The following is a 19,470-nucleotide window of genomic DNA, read 5'->3' as shown; positions in this document are numbered from 1 at the left end:
TATTTATGTTTTTATATGTGTGGGGTCTAGGGTCTTCTTTATCATAGGTTTGCCTATGTATAGTAATAGGGGTCCCTTTAGTCATTGGGTAGAGGGCTCCCTAGTGGCTGTAGGGTTCATCAGGGTGCCTAGGGAGAGCTATTGTTGAGCGGGGGCGCCACAACGTTCCCCTTCTAGGGTGCCAACTTCCGCGGCCAGTAAGGTATGAGTGATAGTAGTCATCAGGGACTCGTAGCGATAACCCCCTACTTTTAAACTGTTTATTTGGACACAATTTTTTTGTTTTTTGACTTGCTCACTTGGTGGTGTGAACCAATTTTGGGTTCTTTTAATAATAAACTATTTTGTCTGTGGTTTTTTTTTCATGATTTCTATCACAGGTTGTAAACACCTTTTGTAGCCAGACAAGAGTCTTTCATTTGTTGTTTGAGGGATTTTCATCCATTCTTCGTTGGAAAATTCTTCCAGTTCTGTGAGATTCCTGGGTCGTCTTGCATCTACTGCTATTTTGAGGTCTAGCCACAGATTTTCAATGATGTTAAGTTCAGGGGACTGTGAAGGACATTTTAAATCCTTCAGCTTGCACCTTTTGAGATAGTGTATTGTGGATTTTGTCGTGTGTTTAGGATCATTATCCATTTGTAGAAGCCATCCTCTTTACAACTTCAGCTTTTTTATACAGTAAATGGTGCTATGTTTGCATTAAAAAATTGTTTAAATTTGTTGAAATGTTCCCAGTGCCATTGGCTGGAACACAACTGAAAAGCATGATTGATCCACCCCCAAGCTTAATGATTGGTGAGATGTTCTTTTCCTGGAATTCTGTGGCTTTTTTTTCCCCACACATACCTTTGATCATTGTGGCCCAAGAGTTCTATATTAACTAGATGGGTCCAAATAACTTGTATCCAAAATGCATCAGGCATTTTAGTTGTTCTTTTGCATACTTCTGACTCTGAATTTTATGGCGATGATTCAGGAGAGGTTCTCTTCTGATGACTCTTCTTTGAAGGCCATGTTTGTGCAGGTGTCTCTGAACAATGACCATAACTCCAGAGTCTACTAAATCTTTCTGATTGTCTTTTACAGTCAAGCGGGGATTCTGATTTCCCTCTATACAAACCAATGAGTAGCTCTCACTGAAATTTTGCTTGGTCTTCCCAACCTTATCTTGACCTCCACAGTTCCTGTCAACTGCCATTTCTTAATTACATTTTGAAAGGACAACTTGAAAACGCTTTGCTATCTTCTTATAGACCTCTCCTCATTTCTGGGCCTTCACCATTTTCATATTCAGAGTGCTTGGCAGCTACTTAGAAGAACCCATGGCTGCTGTTTTCGGCACAAGGTTAGAGGATGCTGGGTTTTTATAAAGCAGAGAAATTTGCATCCCCTGGCATGTCCTAATGATGATAGTGAATAAGCCATAATACTAACAGGATAATTAAGGTCTGAAACCTTAGTCAAAGTTATCTAAGCACACAAATCTTCAAGGGTGTCTAAACGTTTGCATAGCCCCATTTTTCTTTTTGTAATTTTTTAAATTTAAAAAATGAAAATATTTATTTTTTTTACCTAAAATACAAAGGACTTGTGTCATTTTTAACATTAGGCCTTTAACAGATTATTTCATTTTCAACTTGCTTAACTGTTTGCAATAACAGTAACTTTGACCAGGAGTGCTCAAACTTTTACCTGCCACTTTATCATTAGAACATGCACATCAACTGTTTAACCCCTTCACCCCCAAGGGTGGTTCGCACGTTCATGACCGGGCCAATTTTTACAATTCTGACCACTGTACCTTTATGAGGTCATAACTCTGGAACGCTTCCATGGATCCCGGTGATTCTGACATTGTTTTCTCGTGACATATTGTACTTCATGGTAGTGGTAAAATTTCATTCAAATAACTTTCGTTTATTTGTGAAAAAAACGGAAATTTGGCAAAAATTTTGAAAATTTTGCAATTTTCCAACTTTGAATTTTTATGCCCTTAAATCACAGAGATACGACACACAAAAAACTTGATAACTAACATTTCCCACATGTTTACTTTACATCAGCACAATTTTGGAACCAAAATTTTTTTTGTTAGGAGGTTATAAGGGTTAAAAGTTGACCAGCGATTTCTCATTTTTACAACACCATTTTATTTTTAGGACCACATCACATTTGAAGCCACTTTAAGGGGTCTAAAGGATAGAAAATACCCAAAAGTGACACCATTCTAAAAACTGCACCCCTTAAGGTGCTCAAAACCACATTCAAGAAGTTTATTAACCCTTTAGGTGCGTCACAGGAATTTTTTTGAATATTTAAAAAAAAATGAACATCTAACTTTTTTTCACAAAAAAAATATTTCAGGTTCAATTTTTTTTATTTTACCAAGGGTAACAGGAGAAATTGGACTGCAAAAGTTATTGTGCAATTTGTCTTGAGTACGCTGATACCTGATTTGTGGGGGGGGAAACGACTGTTTCGGCGCATGACAGAGCTCAGAATGGAAGGAGCGCCGTTTGACTTTTTCAATGCAAAATTGGCTGGAATTCAGATCGGATGCCATGTCACGTTTGGGGAGTCCCTGATGTACCTAAACAGTGGAAACCCCCTACAAGTGACCCCATTTTGGAAACTAGACCCCCCAAGGAACTTATCTAGATATGTGGTGAGAACTTTGAACCCACAAGGGCTTTACAGAAGTTTATAACGTACAGCGGTACAATTAAAAAATCATATTTTTTCCACAAAAATGATCTTTTCACCCCAATTTTCATTTTCCCAAGGGTAACAGGACCCTAAAAGTTATTGTGCAATTTGTCCTGAGTATGCTGATACCCCACATGTGGGGGTAAACCACTATTTGGGCGCATGGCAGAGCTTGGAAGGGAAGCAGCGCCATTGACATTTTTGGCTGGAATTGAGATCGGACATCATGTCGCGATTGGAAAACCCCTGATGTACCAAAACAGTGGAAACCCCCCACAAATGAGACCATTTTGGAAACTAGACCCCCTAAGGAATTTATCTAGATGTGTGGTGAGAACTTTGAACCCCCAAGGGCTTCACAGAAGTTTATAACATAAAGCCGTACAATTAAAAAATCATATTTTTTCCACAAAAATGATCTTTTCACCCTCAGTTCTTATTTTTCCAAGGGTAACAGCACCCTAAAAGTTATTGTGCAATTTGTTCTGAGTACGCTGATACCCCACATATGGGGGTAAACCACTATTTGGGCGCATGGCAGAGCTTGGAAGGGAAGCAGCGCGATTTGACGTTTTTTGGCTGGAATTGAGATCGGACACCATGTCGCGATTGGAAAACCCCTGATGTACCAAAACAGTGGAAACCCCCCACAAATGACACCATTTTGTAAACTAGACCCCCTAAGGAACTTATTTAGATGTGAGGTGAGCACTTTGAACCCCCAAGGGCATCACAGAAGTTTATAATGCCAGGGCATGAAAATAAAAAAATCGTATTTTTTCCACAAACATGATCAATTAGTCCCCAATTTTTTTATTTTCTCAAGGGTAACAGGAGAAATTGAACCCCAAAAGTTGTTGTCCAATTTGTCCTGAGTACGCTGACACCCCATATGTGGGAGAAAACTACTGTATGGACACACGTCAGGGCTCGGAAGGGAAGTAGTGACGTTTTGGAATGCAGACTTTGATGGAATGGTCTGCGGGTGTCATGTTGCCTTTGGAGAGCCCCTAATGTACCTAAACAGTGGAAACACCCACAAATGACCCTATTTTGGAAACAAGAACCCCTAAGAAACTTATCTAGATGTGTGGTGAGCACTTTGAACCCCCAAGGGCTTCACAGAAGTTTATAATGCCCGGGCATGAAAATAAAAAAATCGTCTTTTTTCCACAAACATGATCAATTAGTCCCCAATTTTTTCATTTTCCCAAGGGTAACAGGAGAAATTGGACCCCAAAAGTTGTTGTCCAATTTGTCATGAGTACGCTGACACCCCATATGTGGGAGAAAACTACTGTATGGACACACGTCGGGGCTCGGAAGGGAAGCAGTGCCATTTTGGAATGCAGACTTTGATGGAATGGTCTGCGGGTGTCATGTGCGTTTGGAGAGCCCCTGATGTACCTAAACTATTGAAACTCCCCACAAATGACCCAATTTTGGACACTAGACCCCCCACGGAACTTATCTAGATGTGTGGTGAGCACTTTGAACCCCCAAGTGCTTCACAGAAGTTTATAACGCTCGGACGTGAAAATAAAAAAATCATTTTTTTCCACAAAAATGATATTTTTGCCCCCAATTTTTTATTTTCCTAAGGGTAACAGGAGAAATTGGACCCCAAAAATTGTTTTTCAATTTGTCCTGAGTAGGCTGATACCCTACATGTGGGGGTAAAACACTGTTTGGGCGCATGGCAGAGCATGGAAGGGAAGGAGCACCATATGACTTTTTCAACTCAGAATTGGCTGGAATTGAGATCAGACGCAATGTTGCATTTGGAGAGCCCCTGATGTGCCCAAACAGTGGAAACCCCCAATTCTAACTCCAACCCGAACCCCAACACACCCCTAACCCTAATCTCAGCCCTAACCCTAGCCCTAATCCTAGCCCTAACCCTAGCCCTAACCCTAACCCTGGCCCTAACCCTAACCCTAACCCTAGCCCTAACCCTAACCCTAGCCCTAACTCTAACCCTAGCCCTAACCCTACCCTAACCCTAACCCTAATGGAAAAATGGAAATAAATACATTTTTTTAATTTTATTATTTTTCCCTAACTAAGGGGGTGATAACGGGGGGTTTGATTTACTATTTATGGCGGTTTTTATTTTTGGCAGCTGTCGCACGCTGAAAGACGCTTTTTATTGTAAAAATAGTTTTGCATCACCACATATTGAGAGCTATAATTTTTCCGTATTTTGACCCACTGAGTCATGTGAGGTCTTATTTTTTGCGGGACGAGTTGACATTTTTATTGGTACCATTTTCGGACACGTGACATTTTTTGATCGCTTTTTATTCTGATTTTTGTGACGCAGAATGAACAAAAACCAGCGTTTCATGAATTTCTTTTGGGGGAGTGCGTTTACACCGTTCCGCGTGCGGTAAAATTGATAAAGCGGTTTTATTCTTCGGGTCATTACGGTTACAGTGATACCTCATTTAGGTCGTTTTTTATGTTTTGTCGGTTTTACGCAATGAAAACTATTTTATATAAAAAATAATTATTTTTGCATCGCTTTATTCTGCGAGCTATAACTTTTTTATTTTTTCGCTGATGATGCTGTATGGCAGCTCGTTTTTTGCGGGACAAGATGACGTTTTCAGCGGTACCATGGATATTTATATGCGTCTTTTTGATCACGCGTTATTACACTTTTTGTTTGGCGGTATGATAATAAATCATTATTTTTTGCTTCGTTTTTTATTTTTATTTTTTAAGGGGTTCGCTAAAGGGTTTAACTAATGGGACAGTTTTATAGGGCGGGTCGTTACAGACGCGGCGATACCTAATATGTGTACTTTTATTGTTTTGGTTTTTTTTTATTTTTAAAAAATGAATTTATTGAGGAATATTTATTTTTTTTTTACTAATTTATTTGGCGATTTTTTTAAAATTATTTTTACACTTTTTTTTAATTTTTTTTTTACTTTATTACATAGTCCCAGGTGGGACATCACTGTCCTGTGACAGATCGCTGATCTGTCACATCACAGATCACTGTGACAGATCAGCAATCTGTCACAGGCATTGAAGAAGACTTCCTCTTGCCTGCGCTTTGCAGGCACTGAGGAAGCCAGCTTCCTGCAGGCCCCCGAAGGCCCCCGTCGCCATCTTGGATTCGGGGGCCTGGAGGAAAGGAGCCCCCCGCAGCAGCGCTGCACATTGCGCTGCCGTGGGGGGCTCAGGGAAGCACGGAGGGAGCCCCCTCCCTGCCGATGCTTCCCTTTAACTCCCGGTACACCGCGATCGTGTTTGATCGCGGTGTGCAAGGGGTTAACGTGTCGGGGGCGGTCCGTGACCGCCCCTGACACATTGTGCCGGGTGTCAGCTGTGATAATCAGCTGACACCCGGCCGCGATCAGCGGCGCTCACCACGTGGGCGCCGCTGATCGCGGTAGACGTACTATCCCGTCCATGGGCATAGGGATGTGTCAGGATCGCTGGTGAATCGCTATGTGATCGCTGGTGAGCTGTCAAACAGACAGCTTCACCAGCGATCAGCACAGCGACGCCGAGTGCGCGGCGTCGCTGTGTTCGTTAGTTAACCAGCGCGCTGATGCATGAAGCTGATAACTAACGTACACATCAGGTATCCAAGGGACGTGCGTCCCTAGATACCCGATGTGTACATTAGTTATGAGCTCCCTGCATCAGCGTGCTGGTTACTAACGTACACATCGGGTATCTAAGGGACGCATCATTAATGATGTGTACGTTAGTTACCAGCTGATCGCTGGTCTCCCGCCTGTTACACACAGAGATGCGTGCTGGCCAGCGGCAGACCAGCGACCAAAAAAAAGTCCTGGCCTTTTCTGCAGCGATCAGCGATACCGGCAGGGGGCCGGTCGCTGATCGCTGTCATACACAGCGATCTCGCTGGTGAGATCGCTGTTGTGTCACAAAAATTGTGACTCAGCAGCGATCTCACTAGTGAGATCGCTATGTGTGACGGGGCCCAAAGAGCTGCCACCAGACGTGTCTGACAGAGGCTTATCTCAGGGAGAACAAATAGATTGGCAGCATGAATCAGACATGCCAGATCAATATATCCCCAGGCAATAAATTGTCTGGGGCTTCCATACACAGTGTGTTAGCTGAACCCTTCGATATTGGCCATTTCAACAAACGTTATTCTAATGTGTATTGGGGCTTTTAGGCCCCAATTTGCGTAGGTATTTTCACCAGTTTTCTGGAATAAAACACTTTCAAATATAGCAAAATTTTTGGTCAATTAAAAGTTGAGCAAAAATATTTCAAATTGTGGCATCTTTTCCTCAATCTCTAACAGATTTTCCAAATGGGCAGAGCATGCATGGGGCAGAGCTAAGCCCAGTCATCTAATTCATTAAAATTTATGCCGCTTTAATGGTGTAAATTTTGCCAGAAATGTACTCCAGTTCTAGCCTGGCGTAACATTTCTGGCATTGGCACATGGCAGTTGTGAGATGTGCCTAATTCATTAGGTGGCGTGCACCTTTTACAGAATTAGGCACATCTCTATCAAGCTGTCCCATTCATTAAGATTAATGGGCAAAGCAACAGTCTTTAAGGCATTCTGCCATGAACAAAAGTATCAAAATCTTGGGATAAAAATAAACTCCACAATTGGATGTGTTTAAAAAAAGTTCCTGTTCCGATATAATCTATAAATGTGCCCCTGTTGTGTACTGTGTAATAGCTGTGTCTGACCGTGCAGGAATATGGTCTGATCATAGCATATCTCCTGGGCAGGGGAGGAAGCAATAGAGTATACAGACAGGACAGCACAGGATCACAGCCAATTCCTTCTTTGAAGTAAGCTATTGTAAAAAATAGGCAGTGCAATGTTTTGCTCACAAAAAAGATGCAGCTGTGATCCTGTGCTGTCCTGTTTGTATATTCTCTATTGCTTCCTCCCCTGCCAAGGAGATGTGGTATGATCAGACCATGTTCCTGTAAGGTCAGACACAGCCATTACCCATTACACAGAAGTGGCACATTTTGAAGATAATCTCAGCATAGGACATTATTTTTTTAACACATCCAATTGTGGTGTCATGATCCATTTCTTGGATCTGTGTCAGATCTGGATTTCCTCACATTTAAACTTTTTTCCTTTCTGGCCATCGGGGGTTAATGTCAGTTTTTCACCCGGAGGCCGCTGGTGTTAGTACAACTTTAGTTAGTCTGCTGGTGGGTTTTTCCCTCCTGGTGTTACTGCATTGGGATTAATTATCTATGCAGGTGGGTGCCATTCCCACCTCCCTTTATAAGGCCACCTGGTGCTGCAGATCACTGTTAGTGATACACTTGCTCTTGGGAGACCAACCAAGCTGGAGTTCAGGAGCTGGCAGAGTTCTGTGGTGCTTCAGTAGTTTGCTGTTTTCAAGTGGCTAACTCTGCTGTCCAGGAGCATTGCAGCAGAGCAAGCTAAGTGTTGTTTTGTTTCACCCTGTCTGTTGAATCTTTCCTTTGGGTTTTTGGTGCAGTACACTTTTTCCCTGTCTCACCTCCTGGGGAGGGGGTTGGGGGTTTAGCTCAGGGCTAAACAGGAGATAGGGACAGGTCGGGGACTTGGGCCTCACTACCATTAAGTGTACCCCCAAGTTAAGGAGAGTCAGGTCACCCCCTTAGCCTTAGGGGCAGTTCAGAGGCCCTTCTTCCACGTCACCTGTTTTCCCCTTACTGCCCCATGACATGTGGAACTTATTTTTATTACAAGATCTGTTGATTAAAATGTACTTTTGTTCGTGGTACAAGCTCTTTAATAAATCAGGCCCTCAGGGTCTTTTTAGTACCTTTTTGCCTGGCTTTAAGGCTAGGGTCATACTACCATTTTCTCTCCATTCGAGAAAATCGGTCCAATTATGCTAACCACACTCTGATAAGAGATTGATCAGAATGTGATCAGAGTGGGATCCAACATCAGACCACACACGGATATCATCCGAATGAGGTCCGATTTTTTTCACAGACACAGACATGAATGGCTGAGTGCAATCCGATTCTCGGTTTCAAAATGTTTTTGGCTGATTTCTTGCTTTTTAAAAAGTCATAAAATTTGGAGTAAATGTGCTCCAGTTTCCCCGGAGTCATTTCATGTGCGCTAGTTATTTTTGTGCAAACCTTGTGCCATATAGCTAAACGTGTGTCTTTTTGAGCTACAATGTCACAAAACTGGTTAAAGAAAAAAATAAACACCAGTATTAACTTTGTGCAAAATTTGATGGGTTTGGTGTAAAAAATTGCAACAAATAACACAAGACAAAAAAGAAAAGTGACTTTAAAAATTTGCGATTGGTGAATCGGGGCCTTAGTGCTAGTGCCCATACACCATTCTAGCATGGGGGTCTTTATTGTTTGTGTTAAAGGGAATGATGCTTTCAAGCAAAATTCACTAGAAAAATAAAGCCTTAGAAGTTTCCATTTTCAAGATATGAGAAAACTTGTGTTTGATTTGCCAAGTACACATTATGGATACAGTAAACAGGTACCGTATACTTACGAAGCCTCTGTGGAACATGACCTGCATTATAGCTATACACTTCCCATTTGCTGTTTGGACTCGGCACAAAATCCGAATAGGTTAATGATTCATAAACACCAGATAGAATTTCCAGTACATAGTGGGAATAGCTCCTGGCAGATATGTTGAGATATTCCACTTGTATATTAACTTTTCACCTTGTTTCCAGCCTATAGAACTCAACTGTAAATTATGTTTAACATTTCTGTGACTGTGAGGAAAACCTTGGTTGGACAATCTGCAACGTACCAGTTAATCTTCTAACTACATCATTTGTTTCATCTCAAAAACCTGAGTCATTTAGAAAGACATAGAGCATTACCTGCTGGTGTCCAGTAACCTGTATTTCTGGATTTAGACGTGAGACACCTACGTCTCCGGAAGAATATACTGTAAAACATTAAGTACTGTATGCAATTGTCTCTATTTCTGCTACAATCTAAACATATAGCCCGGTGCCTTTCAGATTCCTTGGAACTATTCACATCAATTTGGAGCAAGCCAGCAGTGACAGATCAAATCCACCCCACATCACTGGCCAAAAATTGAGGGGCAGAAGCGATATGTAATTTTTTTTATATAGTTACCCTCAAGGCTAATTGTAATGGACAGTCTCATGTTTTAACCCCTTAACCCCCAAGGGTGGTTTGCACGTTCATGACCGGGCCAATTTATACAATTCTGACCACTGTCCCTTTATGAGGTAATAACTCTGAAACGCTTTCATGGATCCTGGTGATTCTGACATTGTTTTCTCGTGACATATTGTACTTCATGATAGTGGTAAAATTTCATTCAAATAACTTGCGTTTATTTGTTAAAAAAATCAGAAATTTGGCAAAAATTTTTAAAATTTTCCAACTTTGAATTTTTATGCCCTTAAATCACAGAGATACGGCACACAAAAAAACTTAATAAATAACATTTCCCACATGTTTACTTTACATCAGCACAATTTTGGAACCAAAATTTTTTTTTTGTTAGGAAGTTATAAGGGTTGACCAGCGATTTCTCATTTTTACAACACCATTTTATTTTTACAGACTACATCACATTTGAAGCCACTTTGAGGGGTCTATATGATAGAAAATATCCAAAAGTGACACCATTCTAAAAACTGCACCCCTTAAGGTGCTTAAAACCACATTCAAGAAGTTTATTAATCCTTCAGGTGCGTCACAGGAATTTTTTGAATATTTAAAAAAAAAAATGAACATTTAACTTTTTTTCACAAAAAAAATACTTCAGGTTCAATTTTTTTTATTTTACCAAGGGTAACAGGAGAAATTGGACTGCAAAAGTTATTGTGCAGTTTGTCCTGAGTACGCTGATACCTGATATGTGGGGGGAACCACTGTTTCGGCACATGGCAGAGCTCAGAAGGGAAGGAGCGTTGTTTGACTTTTTCAATGCAAAATTGGCTGGAATTCAGATCGGATGCCATATCACGTTTGGAGAGCCCCTGATGTACCTAAACAGTGGAAACCCCCCACAAGTGACCCCATTTTGGAAACCAGACCACTCCAAGAAACTTATCTAGATATGTGGTGAGAACTTTGAACCCACAAAGGCTTCACAGAAGTTCATAACGTACAGCGGTACAATTAAAAAAATCATATTTTTTCCAAAAAATGACCTTTTCACCCTCAATTCTTATTTTTCCAAGGGTAACACGACCATAAAAGTTATTGGGCAAATTGTCCTGAGTACGCTGATACCTCACATATGGGGATAAACCACTATTTGGGCGCATGGCAGAGCTCGGAAGGGAAGCAGCGCCATTTGACGTTTTTGGCTGGAATTGAGATCGGACACCATGTCGCGTTTGGAAAGCCCCTGATGTACCAAAACAGTGGAAATCCCCCACAAATGACACCATTTTGGAAACTAGACGCCCCAAGGAACTTATCTAGATGTGTGGTGAGCACTTTGAAACCCCCCCGTGCTTCACAGAAGTTTATAACGCCCGGGTGTGAAAATAAAAAAATTGTACTTTTCCGCAAACATGATCTTTTAGTCACCAATTTTTTTATTTTCCCAAGGGTACCATGAGAAATTAGACACCAAAAGTTGTTGTCCAATTTGTCCTGAGTACACTGATACCCCATATGTGGGAGAAAACTACTGTGTGGGCACACGTCAGGGCTCGGAAGGGAAGTGGTGACATTTTGGAATGCAGACTTTGATGGAATGGTCTGCGGGTGTCATGTTGCTTTTGGAGAGCCCCTGATGTACCTAAACAGTGGAAACCCCCCACAAGTGACCCCATTTTGGAAACTAGACCCCCTAAGGAACTTATCTAGATGTGTGGTGAGCACTTTGAACCCCCCAGTGCTTCACAGAAGTTTATAACGACCGGGCGTGAAAATAAAAAAAATCGTATTTTTTCAACAAACATGATCATTTAGTCCCCAATTTTTTATTTTCCCAAGAGTACCAGGAGAAAATGGAACCCAAAAGTTGTTGTCCAATTTGTCCTGAGTACACCGATACCCCATATGTGGGAGAAAACTACTGTATGGGCACACGTCAGGGCTCCGAAGGGAAGTAGTGACGTTTTGGAATGCAGACTTTGTTGGAATGGTCTGCGGGTGTCATGTGCATTTGGAGAGCCCCTGATGTACCTAAACTATTGAAACTCCCAACAAGTGACCCCATTTTGGAAACTAGACCCCCCCACGGAACTTATCTAGATGTGTGGAGAGCACTTTGAATCCCCAAGTGCTTCACAGAAGTTTATAACGCCCGGGCGTGAAAATAAAAAAATCATTTTTTTCCACAAAAATGATATTTTTGCCCCCAATTTTTTTTTTTCCTAAGGGTAACAGTAGAAATTGGACCCCAAAAGTTGTTTTGCAATTTGTCCTGAGTAGGCTGATACCCTCTATGTGGGGGTAAAACACTGTTTGGGCGCATGGCAGAGCTTGGAAGGGAAGGAGCACCATTTGACTTTTTCAGCGCAGAATTGGCTGTAATTGAGATCAGACTCCATGTTGCATTTGGAGAGCACCTGATGTGCCCAAACAGTGGAAACCCGCCAATTATAACTCCAACCCTAACCCCAACACACCCCTAACCCTAATCTCAGCCCCAACTCTAGCCCTAATCCTAGCCCTAACCCTAATCCTAGCCCTAACCCTAACCCTAGCCCTAACCCTAGCCCTAGCCCTTTTGGGAAGATGGAAATAAATACATTTTCTTTTACTTTTATTATTTTTCCCTAACTAAGGGGGTGATAAAGGGGGGTTTGAGTTACTATTTATGGTGGTTTTTATTTTTGGCAGCTGTCATATGCTAAAAGACGCCTTTTATTGTAAAAATAGTTTTTGCATCACCACATTTTGAGAGCTATAATTTTTCCATATTTTGACCCACCGAGTCATGTGAGGTCTTATTTTTTGCAGGACGAGCTGACGTTTTTATTGGTGTCATTTTCAGGCACGTGACATTTTTTGATCACTTTTATTCCGATTTTTGGGACGCAGAATGAACAAAAACCAGCGTTTCATGAATTTCTTTTGGGGGGTGCGTTTACACTGTTCCGCCTGCGGTAAAATTGATGATGCGGTTTAATTCTTTGGGTCAGTATGGTTACAGCGATACCTCATTTATGTCTTTTTTATGTTTTGGCGCTTTTATGCAATGAAAACAATTTTATATAAAAAATAATTATTTTTACATCACTTTATTCTGCGAGCTATAACTTTTTTATTTTTTTGCTGATGATGCCGTGTGGCAGCTCGTTTTTTGCGGGACAAGATGACGTTTCCAGCGGTACCATGGATATTTATATGCATCTTTTTGATCGCGCGTTATTGCACTTTTTGTTCGGTGGTATGATAATAAATCATTATTTTTTGCTTCGTTTTTTAATTTTATTTTTTAAGGGGTTTGCTAAAGGGGTTAACTAATGGGACAGTTTTAAAGGGCGGGTCGTTACGGACGTGGCGATACCAAATATGTGTACTTTTGTTTTTTTTTTCATTATTTACAAAAAATGAATTTATTAGGGAATATTTTTTTTTTTTTAATTTATTTAGCAATTTTTTGTAAATTATTTTTACACTTTTTTTTTAACTTTATTACATTGTCCCAGGTGATCACTGTGACAGATCAGCGATCTGTCTCAGGCACTACACAGGCTTCCTCCTTGCCTGCGCTTTGCAGGCATGAGGAAGCCAGCTCCCTGCAGGCCCCCGAAGGTCCTCGTCGCCATCTTGGATTTGGGGACCTGCAGGGATGGAGCCCCCCGCAGCAGCGCTGCACATTGCGCTGCTGTGGGGGGCTCAGGGAAGCTCGGAGGGAGCCCCCTCCCTGCCGATGCTTCCCTTTAACCCCTGGTACACCACGATCGTGTTTGATCGCGGTGTGCAAGGGGTTAACATGTCGGGGGCAGTCCGTGACTGCCCCTGACACATTGTGCGAGGTGTCAGCTGTGATAATCAGCTGACACCCGGCCGCAATCAGCAGCGCTCACCACGTGGGCGCCGCTGATCTCTGTGACGTACTATCCCGTCCCTGGGAATTAAGTCCCAGGGCACATGGACGGGATAGTACGTCACATGGCAGTAAGGGGTTAAAAGACTTTCTACGTTGAAATATGCCTCTGTTTTCTTAGTATCGGCCAAGAGTCAAAATATATTAATTTCACAATGACTCATTCCCCAAGTGACTTTCTAAGTAACTAAGGCTATTCACGAATTATAAAATGGTTCCAAGTAACCCTTATTGAGGTAAATGAAGTGAGGGATGGTTCCCTGAGTCATCATTGTGCAAGAGAAAAGAGTGACACCTCATACAAAGATTGCCCAATAAGTTGCAAAGTATCTCTATGATTGAGAAGTTATTACCTGGTGAGAAAATAGGGAGATATCTTACTAACCATTGGGATAGTGAAAGGGCCTGGAGTTCTAGTTTTGGCAGTTTTCCTACCCTGGTCTTATTACATTTTATCATAATCATGGTGTAAAATGATACTAAGAAAAACTTTGATTAAAATTGATGAAGTTTTTAGTGGTAAGTTACACATTAGTGGTGTAACTTACCACAGAAATGTAATCGAGTCTTTGACTGGTGCAATATTTATAGTCAGGCGCAGCCAAGTGATAAGATGTACCTAAGATATTACCACATTTTTCGAACAATAAGACTCACTTTTTTCCCAATATTTTTTTGGGGAAAATGGGGGTGCATCTTATATTTCAGATGCACTTACCAGGAGTGTGGCGACAGCTGGAGATTGGCGATCCTGCTGGCCCTGAGCTGGGAAGAGGGGGTGTTCGGTGGTCTGACGTTGCAGGCCAATGATCTGACTCCCATTCTAGGCTGATGCAGCAGGTTCGGTGGTGCGTGGGCTCTGCCAACATTTTGTGAAAGCCCAGAGCTCCTCCAGTTCCATTACTGCAAGGCAGTGGCCTCTGGTAAAATGGCAGTCTGAGGTGACGCATGCGCCTATTGAGTTCTCTGCAGTGAAATCTCGTGTCGAGATCTCGGGATTTCAATTTCAATGTCAATTTCACGAAATGCCCGTGGAATGAGCAGCATGTATAAGCTGTCAGCTTCCCATTAAAGAAGCGAATTTGATCTATCTGCAATAGAACAATCTGTTTAACCACAGCCCCCCTTTATGATGTCCATATTCCAAGAGGTTACCTTCATGAGACAATACCTTGAAAGCCATTCTCATAATTTTCTGAAACTACAGAGCAATCCTCTAGAGATGGCTAACAGTTCGATATGTAGGGTAAATAGCCATGTTACATTATCTACAGTGTTACTCAATAGCAGTACTTGGGATCAAAGTCCATTTTGTTTTATATCCAAGAGAAATCTTGCTCATAGTATATACAGCCATACTCACATCTGCATTTATGAAGCCCATATACAGACTATCATTTTCTGACTTATTTACTTTAAAGCTCAGTACTGCTCAGTTTTTAAACTCAGCATGAGGGTTAAGTTACTTTAACCGCTCTTAAGAATGCCATTTATAGACTAGAAAGCCGTCAGCTGGCAATGATTTTGATTGTACCCATAAGATTTCGTCTTAACCCATAAAGCCTCTCAATTCTTCTGCATATCTTTACTGGGCAACATGTTTTTCATTACGTGGGACCAACTGAGGGGGAAGCCATATGTGGGAAATCAGCTCGTATAGCATAGAATATAAAAGTGAACAGTTTGATATGCAAACTACTTGAAAACCACTTCCCCCCATAAAAAAATCCTTTGAGAGACGGAGTTATCTCCAAGGGAATATTGACTGACTCCATTAAATTGTAAGTGTTCTAGATTTTTCCTGGAAACCAATTTTGCTCAAATAAAAAATATATTCATAAAAGATGATCTATCCCGGGGGATCATCTATGAAGAACACTGAGACCTTTAATCATGGATATGATTCTTAGAAGTGGAACAGAAGACCTAAATGGGTATGCTCTAAATGTCTAAATTTGTACATCTCTTAATTGTGGTATTTTATTCTCCCCGTAACACAAGGCAAAGTCTTTCCATGGGTCATTTCAACAATGGCAGCTAATCGTTCTCTAATTGACATGTTTTCACCAATTATCCTTAAATGAGGATTAACCTTCTTTTTCACTAGGCTTGTGATTGAGGTAAATGCTGTACCTTCTGTTTAAGGAGGCTTTTCTGTCATCCACTCTACTAAAGGGTAGAGTTAAAGGGCTTTTCCATTGTTATTACTTAAGATAAAAATATGCAAATGGTGACTTGGACAGTGAATCCATTTTTGACTGGTGACAGTTTCAGTCAGAGCAGTTTAAACGCTTCCCCATACAATGGTTCAAATTGGCCAAACTCATCAATTTCAGTGGAACTAGCTAACCATCTGATGTGAATGAAAGCCTCCCAACTACTTCAGCCCCCATATACATTGGATTAATGTAGGCAAAATGCACCTATATTTACAGGTTCGGCAATAATCTGTTTATAGGGGTACTATCCAACTGATTATTTGGGGAGATATGCTGCTGTTTTTGTAGCTCTCACCATTGAAAACAAACTTCGATATGATTCAACCCAACATTTACCAGGTGAAATTTTATAATAAGCTGCCAATATATCTGGCCGACATCAAATCGTCACTATTCGGAACTAAGTTGACCTTGTTTGAAACTTTCAGCCAACAGCCAAACAGAAGCTCTTTCGTCCCTTCAATATGTATGGTCAGACTAAATGACTGTATTGAGCAATATAGACTAATATCTGTATGACTGCATTCTTTCAACAAGTCTTCAACCATCAACCTGCTTCGATCTAATGTATATGGTCACCTTTACAGAAGACAACCATCACTACCCCACGACTTCTTTATGAACATGGATTTTTCTCTTCAGCACTCATAATGACTACAGTTGCAAGTTTTATGACTGAAGGAAAGGAGTTTCCAATATTTACTTTGGGTTAGCGTTATCAGTAAGATGTTAGATAATAAGTATGTATTAAAGTAAAGGAAATGTACAAATCCATTAAGGTTGGTCTGTCCTGTCTTAGGTCAATCTGTTTTTGTAAAGGCATTTTATTATATACTTTTTACCATAGCTGGTACAATTTTATGCAGTTATGCTGTGGTATATGAAGGGAAGTATATGATAGCTGAAATGACATTTTATTCAATTACAGATAAAGCTTTATAGAAACCATGAACCCAATATTATTCTTGGATGGAAAAGCATTGCCGTTTTACATTGCATGCAGTGTTATACACAGATTACTAACCATGATTTTAATTAATCATTCTGTATAGCATATTGTGCTTCTTATAGTACTTCAATATTATAGCTTAAGGCTACATTCACCCGCTCTGGCTATGCACCGTGCTCTCCACTATAGTAAATCGTGGGATTTTTAGGAATTCCATACGAGCAATAAGGCATGGAGCGTCATCATTTCTAGGGCATAATTTCTAGCCCATAGTTAGAGATTTAGTAAGCACCTCTTACAAAAGCAATTTTAGGTACATTTCAGAATAATAATTTACAAAACTACAAGAAAATCATTTTTTACGCAACTCTATGAATTAATGAACATTTTAGCCATCATTTTTTGGGGAAATGATAATGATGTAGCTCTCTGCCGGAACCTGGGCCACGCATGCTATAAAGTAAAAATTTTATTTTTGCAAACATGAATTACAATTATTATTATTGTAATTATATGAATTATAATATTTGTAGAAGTATACACACGTTATAATATTTTTATTTTTATTATAATATTTTTCAACATTGGGATATTTTTTAGTACTAAATAAACTGAGTAACAGAAATAATAAATTCTTACAATTGCATTGATTAACGCAAGAAATATTTGATCACGCGACAAAAATCTGCAGCCAGTCTCATAACTGATTATCGATCATCAGACTCTTCAGAAGGCTTCACGTGTGGTATTAATATGACTAATAATAACTAATTTATAGATGAAAAAATAAATTTGATGAGAAGCAAGAAGACTTGGGTTAGTCATATCCTACCATTTCAACACCACAGATGCTAAAATGGATCAGTACATCTAGAGGACAGTTTCGAGAACTAAGATCATACTGTTCTGATAAGATTTTGTAGAAACCTTATCGGCATATCCCGCGTAATGAGTTCACCCATACGGTAGACACAGTAACTATAAAAACTTTCAGGTGACAGATTACTATCCGGAACTGTATGGCTCTGTAACAAGGAAGTTTTCCTGTACAGTGTAGAAGTTAAGTAGAAGAGAAATATGTATACGGTAAAATTTAAAATAAGAAACTTATTTTTCGAATTAAACATAGATTCCTGTTAAATCCATACAAATCTAAAAATGGCTATAAAATGTCAGGAAAAAAAAGCAGAGAAGCTTCTCGCTTACCTGTGCTTACAGCTAGAAAGTGGATAGATTTCCTCACGCCTTGAAACAGGTAAAATCTCTACTTTTCTTACACTCAACACCTCTTCTTCCATTCACCATGATGATCCCTGGGGTTTAGTAACTGAATTTCTGCGTAAAATCAGATGTAGTTCCTATCCTCCAGAGTTAGTTGAACGCCATATTGAAACTATAACGTGATCCTGTTTTTCTGGCTCAACCACTCCTTGTTCAGGTGTACAGTGACTTTTTTTTTTGTTCTTTATTAATCTCTCTCCTCCTCCTTCACTCCTGTCCACTGTGTATTCTGTAAATCAGTAGCTGCAGACAGACGACTGATTCTACTCCCACCTCCCCCTGGGTAATTGCCATGAACCACAGACCCACCCCACGCTTCTTACAGTATCATTGCTAAACTGTGATGAATTTTACAGAAATTTAGGCTGTTTACGTGCTTCGCTCAGTAAAACACAGTTGATATTTTACAGCACAACTAGCCCTGGTGAACTAGAATAGGTGAGTCCATACTGTAAATTGCTCCTTTGTTTCCAGAAGACTGTGATCTTTGTGGCATTTTTTAATTCTGCAGAATTCCAGGCTGGAGGTCGAACAAGCGACTCTCCTGTTTCTGACTTAAAAATAGAAGCACATTTATAAGAATCGCGGAGGCAGATGGTAAAGAGAGTGGGCAAGATGTGCAGGAGATTGAGAACGAATGTGTACTTTTGGGAGCCAGAATGTTTGATGTGATAAACGTCTGAGAAATAATATTTACATTTTATTTTACATTTCGCAAAAATATTCAGAGGCAGCCTTCCTTTCATTTAGTGAATTCATGAAAGCTCTTTAAAGCACCACTCCAGTGTTTTTTTGTTTAGTTTACCGCTGGAGTGGTGCTTTGAATCTAAGGCCCTTGCACCTACTCTCACACTTACCTGCCGCCATCCTTTCCTTTTATCACCGTCGCTCCCGCCGGTCTCCCGCAGTTTGTGATCTACCGGACCGCTCCGGTGTTTCATGGAATGAGCTGGAGGTCACTAATCAATGTAAGTCTATGAGAGTCTCTTTCTGACTCTCATAGACATATATTGAGAGATTGCGACCGTTACATCTGACTTCCGGCCAATCAGAAGTTGTGGTCAAATGATGGTGCTACGGGACCGGAGCCATACAGAAAAAAGGTGAAGATGCCTAATAGTGAGTATAAGATTGGTGGCAGGGGTCTTACATTAAAAGCACCACTCCAGCACCGAAAAAAAACCCCTCTGGATTGGTACATGTGGCAGTAAAAGTAATCTCTGCTTATGATTTGTAGTCTAAAATATTGTGCAATAGGGGAATAGATCTCATTATATTATCCTCAATAACTATCAAGGCTA

The 19,470-nt window shown here is 40.5% G+C and overlaps 1 protein-coding gene across 1 annotated transcript in view; it reads right to left on the bottom strand.

The window, feature by feature from the left end:
* NCMAP (non-compact myelin associated protein) overlaps window positions 1-18,383 on the bottom strand; it is a 91,401-nt gene extending 73,018 nt beyond the window's left edge. Inside the window, exon 1 of the mRNA XM_073572485.1 lies at window positions 18,095-18,383. The gene's annotated coding sequence lies outside the window, so the exon portion shown is untranslated. The remainder of the gene's footprint in view (window positions 1-18,094) is intronic.
* Window positions 18,384-19,470: the final 1,087 nt, after the last annotated feature.

Source organism: Dendrobates tinctorius, unplaced genomic scaffold (assembly GCF_039654945.1).
Source record: "Dendrobates tinctorius isolate UK_male_01 unplaced genomic scaffold, ASM3965494v1 ptg000007l, whole genome shotgun sequence".
NCBI classification, from domain to species: Eukaryota; Metazoa; Chordata; class Amphibia; order Anura; family Dendrobatidae; genus Dendrobates; species Dendrobates tinctorius.
This window is presented reverse-complemented; position numbering and strand designations above follow the sequence as displayed.